The following is a 6090-nucleotide window of genomic DNA, read 5'->3' as shown; positions in this document are numbered from 1 at the left end:
AGAATACTGTTGTTGCTATTGTTTACAATAGTATGTATAGGAAGAAGGTTGTGCTTGGGTGGAGAAGTCACAGATTGGATTATTGATGATAGTATATCTTGTTCTCTCAACAATCACTCCTATCACTTTCTAGCTTTGTTCTATATCACTCATTTTTAAGTCTTCACACAACTCTTATCTCTTATTTATGAAATTTTCCCACTTTCTGAAGTCGTAAGGTTAGTTTTAAATCGTAGTTTGGCTTATTATTAAGTAGTTTTGTATATGCGATTTTACCCTCTTTGAGATCATTTTATTTTTAGATGAGCATGTCATATTCCCATTTGTGTCATGCTCAATAACCACTGGTCTGTTAATCTAATAGAACTGCCATTTCCATGTTATCTATTTCCACCTAATATTTCACACTCATTTATAATCTGGACAAGCAAAAGCTCAACAACTCAATCATAACAAACCAAATAGACAAGTCTTGACACCCAAATTTTGCAAGTCTGGTAAAATGAAAATGCATCAGCATTTCTGGAAAGAGATCAAAGCGCTCATTCTTTATTTTATGAAACCAACCAGCAGAGGGAGCAAAAGAGATATTTAGGTGTTCCTGTTTCAGCTTGCAGACCTTCTACTATGGTTGCTGTCTAGAGCTTGGCTATATTTTTAATATATATTCCCCCTAATCCCTAGGCAGAAATTCTGCTGTACGATCACCACATGGCTGTGAAGTCAATTCTAAGATTCTATCTGCACAATTTCTTTCTTCAAACTTGAATCCCATGAAAACCTCAAAAGCTACTGGGTAAAAAACCAGTACTAAAATTTTAGGACTTCTAAACTCTGTCTAGGTAGCTCAGGAACTAAAGCAGAGAGATTTTGAATGAATTAAAAACATTAGCTTTCCAACTATTAGGATAAGTTATATTAATGAATTTTTGCAATGTCCTGTATTATATAAAATATTTTGAAAATTTTTCACAATATTCTAATGAGGTTTTACTACATTCAAAACAAATTGTATTTTTTATATGATCAGAAAATAACAAAGAGAAGGCTTTCTGAAAAGAATATTTTATATTCTTTTATATATATATGTGCGTGTATGTGTGTGTGTATGTAGTGCATATATAATATATATATTTCTACATTCCCATATAAAATGTGATTTAAAACATTATAATCAAAAGAGTTTCTCAGTATACTGTATATTTTGGTTTAGATAATTCTGTTAAGAATAATCATGAAGATGACCAAAGACTTGTGTCTTGTGTGTGATTTACAGTGTCCATTGCAAAAGCTTTAAAAATGTCATTGCTTGCATTCTTTGGATGAGTTCAATATGAGGACTCTTTGGATGTATATGCTCTTATTACCCAAATTGTCCCTTGAATTTAATGAAGTTTTACATATATGTATATATGTATATATATATATATATATATATTTGTATTTATATTTATTTATTTATTTATTTTAGAGAGAGAGAGAGCACGTGAGCTGATGGGGTGGTGGGCAGGTAATGGGAGAGGAAGTAGAGAAGCAGACTCCCTGCTGAGTAGGGAGCCTGAAGTGTGGCTTGATCTCACAATTCTGAGATCATGACCTGAATAGAAATCAGGAGTCTGACACTGAATTGACTGGCCACCCAGTCACCCCTTTAATGAAGTTATATTAAAGTATAGTCACAAGGATGAAGATACAAAAAAGAAGAAAAATCTGTGATAATACAAAGCTAATATGAATTTAATATGAATCATTTTATTCATCTGGAGAGTATCAAAAGGAAAAGGAAGGATCATGGTCCATTTCATTATTTATAATTACAAATAATATCATTTGTGTAGTTTCCTTTGTATTGGGGTGTATAAACTCTTAAACCAACAAAATGTGACACAAACTTTGGGAATTTCCAGGTTTCATGGCATGGTGGACATCTTTATCATTCTTGTAATTCTTGGCTTTAGGTTGAATTATTTCCCATTGAGTTATTTGAGTTGATCTCCAAAAACAAGTCATATGGAGCTCTGTTACCAGGGACTCACCAACATGGGCTGTATTTGCACCAAAACCATGAAGAAGGTGGCCAGGGTCCTCACCGAGAAGTACCATACTCACCTGGGCAATGACTTCTATACCAACAATCCCCTGTATGGGGAGATCATGACTATTCCTAACAAGAAGCTCTGTAGTAAGATTGGAGGGTATGTCAAATATCTGATGGGATGGAATCAGAGGGGCCTGGTGCTGGGTATCTGCATCAAACTACAGAAGGAGGAGATAAAAAGAAGAGTTAATTATATTTCTGAGGTCTCAGCTCTGGATTAGGAGATCATTGAAATAGATCCTGAGGCTCTTGAAATTTGGCAGTCTGCTCAGCCTGCAGATCACTCAGCCTACAATTTCAAAACATCACGTGGAGTTGTTTGAATCTTTTGGCTGTGCTGTAGTATCCTCCATAAACCTTGGGAGAAAAAATTTTCATATAGAGGTTCCCCTGACTGAGGCTAATGAGATTATTTTTATGAGGAGTAGATTGGATATGTGTATGTGTGTATGCATGTGTGTGTCTGTATGACTGATCAACAACAGAAATAACCTTAATATTTGCCTCCTCAAGGGAAGAACAAACATTCTAACTATTGTGAAAGTCTATTTTTCCCTTGATGTCTATTTCTATCGTGTAGTGAATTAGTTTTTATTACAATGTGGTCATTCCTCATGCTGGAGGCATAAACTGGCAAAGTAACTTGACCTCTATGGGGGATACCTTGTCTGTCTTCTGGCTGGGTAGTTGGGTTGTGCAACTCATGGAAAGAATGGCATTACAGCTTGAGAACACACCACTGAGTGTTTTGTAAGAAAGTCTAGGAGAGAAACAAATAAACCAGTGTTGGCATTCATTTCATTAAAGACACTAATAAAGCAAAGGTTGAAAACTCAAAGAAAAACAGCATCTTTTACTTTAAAAGAATTTAAACCCCCAGGGAGATTTCACTGTCTAATGCTTCTTGGTAATACAGCTAAATGAAGTTCATTGTTTTAGATTTTTTGGTACAGTGATACTGGATGACATTTGAGCTTGTTGAATTGACTGAAAGATTGGGAAAAGGTGCTGGAGAGGAGGCAGTCTGGTATGGTTCACTGAGTTGGCTTAGACTAGCAGTCCAGAGATGGCAGTTCTCAACCCAATGTTGTCATTCAGTAATTGCTTGTCATTGGCCAATTCAACAAATTTGTTTCCTTATCTACCAAATGTCTTCTCTCTTCTTATAGGATAATGTGATCACATGAAGGAACTTTGAAATACCTAGCATGCTATAAAAATATGAGCTACCTTTATAAGAATTACTTGTTGTTATTAAAAAATGCTCAAGTGGACCATCATTATGGCTATGATCAAAATGCATTTTTATTACACTCTAGAATATATAGCTTGGAAATGACAAAACTTAACTAGGACTAAGCCAAAGTGCTCTGATCTTTGGGAGTAAAGTGAAAAAATGCAGTATTCATTAGGACATTTGTGGTGATTAGGGAGATGACCTTAATAGGTTATCAAATTCACAGCCTCTCACAATGGACCAAACTTAAGCCAATTCAATTAAATGAGATTTTCCATTGTTTACAAAGACTGCCACAGCCAGCCAGGACTCTTCCAATACAAGCATTTTCAATATTATGCAATTCTTTCTTATGTAATTCTTAATTCTCAGGCCTCACCAGCATGGGGATAAAAATAGAATGTTATGATTTTTGCAAGTTATTATTTCTCTCACACAGCTCCTTTGTGGGAGAACTCTAGACCATCCTTAGGTGTCTACTAAATGGTTATAGCATTATTAAGGTGTATATCATCTACAATCAGCAAATTTAATCTTTTAACTACCAAATGGTATCCTATGCCATATTATATATATATATATATATATATATATATATATATATATATATATATATATATATATATATATATCCTGACTCTATATAGTCTATTTACTGCCTTCTGGTATGAAAAATAACAGCTTTGCTGCCAGTGCAACCCTATGGAGATGATTCTAGAAGTAACAGTGTTTGGTGCCTAGGCTGCCGATGCCTATTGCTGAGTGTGTTCATGAATCTGTCATGGCATCAGCTATCAATATCTCCTACTGTTGGGGCTAAGACTAGCCCCAATTCTGCAGTTGTCTTGTGTACTCTAGATCTGTCCCAGGTATTCTTGTTTTTATATGCTCTTTAGTGGATGCTTCCATGTTTTGGTACTTAACCATGGGTCTCTAAGTTCTGACACCAGGGGATTTAGTGACTGACATTGCGCTGTCCTCATAGTTATATCTTCCCTTTGATTCTGGCGTATTGTCCTTGGACCAAACATGTATGCCTCATCTCTCTCATTTTTATAGTAGTACTATATACTCTTATGGATCAAACTCTCATACTCTCAGCTATCATTTCTGAAAAAAAAAATCAATCTCCACTTCTTTTTAAAGTAAGGGTATAGTTTTATCAACTCCTTCATCTTTGTGGTTGTAGGCTTGAAATCTTCAACTTATTCACAAAGTAGGACACCTTATTCTAAAACGTAACTTCTCTCTTGCACAAGGTTTCTTTGTCAAACCTAAGTGATGAGATGAAGCATTATTTATGGGGTCCTAACATAACCCCCGTTCTCAGTATGCCTAGTGTTATTGGAATCACACGAAGCGTACATGCCTTTTAAATGATGCATAAGAATGAAGTGTTATAGCAGGCTCCTGGTTTACCCTGGCTTGTAATTTCCCGAGAGATGCCAGAATTGGCCAAGGAACTTCTTTTTAAAAAGATGGAAAAAATTCCATGGAAGACAAACATAGATCACTTTAAAAATCATTTTTCTCTTATTTCTATTCAGCTCTTCAGTCTGTAAATATCAAAGTCTATTTTATAAAGGTATGCATAGAATATTTGTATTGGAATATAAGAGTAGGGATTTTGAGAATAACCTAGACATTTGACAAATGTCAGTTTGAAACAAATAATTTTGTTCCAAGCTTAGTAAACTCTCGAGTAGATATCAACTTTGGATATGTCTTTCTTAAAGATAATATGTTAATTCACTAGTGAATATTAGAAAACAATTTGACATGTTTTGTCAATGTACTTTTCCCCTTATTTATCTTAGTATATCTTACAGGATCTTCCACAGTGATCTTATGGGATATTTTGGGGAAGAAGGGTTCCATGGTCAATAAATTTGGGAAAACCTTCATACCATATTCAGAGGTCCTGTAAAACAAAAACAAAAGTAAAAACAAAAACAAAAACAAAACAAAAACAAAAACACTCTACTTAACTCATTTAACCCACCTAGTCCCAAACTAATTTGGTCACAATAACCACTTCTCTCTTTCTCTCTTTTTAAGAACAGGGACACATTTAACATCTTATGGAGTATACTTTGGTAATTATTGTTCTGTTTTAACCTTTCCAGCTAACTATTTTGACTGCATGGGTCATTTATTTCAATTTTCCTTTCAACAATATTTCAGGTATTTTCCTCTTTTGACTGAATATCAGCTAGAAGTTTTGATATGGCCTGTATACATAACCTCATTCTACTCACATTTTTACATGTATTTTTCTACACATGCTTCTTTGGCAAAATACATGTTTGAATTAGGTTTCCATCACAGGATAAGACAAATGCAGAAAGGATCTAAACTTGTGTTCTTTAGATGAGGCCTAGGCAGTTTCTTAGGACCAGAGTGCTGCTGAGCCTGGCTGTCTTTTGCCTGGGAAAATACAAATGTGGAGGACCTTGAATGAATGGACAGGCAGCTCAGAGAAGCAATGAATTCAACAGCTGCAAGAGACTACAGACATCATCCACTGTTAGACCCTCATCCTGTGCCAGTAATCAGAGGCTGAGATTACCAAAGCCACTGGCTTCAGGTTAGGTCCCAGCTGTAGCTGAGCTGGATTTAGGCCTGGCTTTTTGACTCTTAGTCCTCTAAATTTTTTGCTAACTTTGGAGCCTCTTACACCTCTCTGGTGGAGTAGTTAAATTTGGTCTCAAATTCACCTCTGCTATTTTCACCAAAGACAAAAGTCCATAACTGT

The 6090-nt window shown here is 35.3% G+C and overlaps 1 pseudogene; it reads left to right on the top strand.

Moving 5' to 3' along the window:
- The first annotated feature begins 1275 nt into the window (after positions 1–1275).
- LOC121479207 lies at positions 1276–3438 on the top strand (annotated as a pseudogene).
- Positions 3439–6090: the final 2652 nt, after the last annotated feature.

This window comes from Vulpes lagopus, chromosome 1 (genome assembly GCF_018345385.1).
Source record: "Vulpes lagopus strain Blue_001 chromosome 1, ASM1834538v1, whole genome shotgun sequence".
Lineage (NCBI taxonomy): Eukaryota > Metazoa > Chordata > Mammalia > Carnivora > Canidae > Vulpes > Vulpes lagopus.
This window is presented reverse-complemented; position numbering and strand designations above follow the sequence as displayed.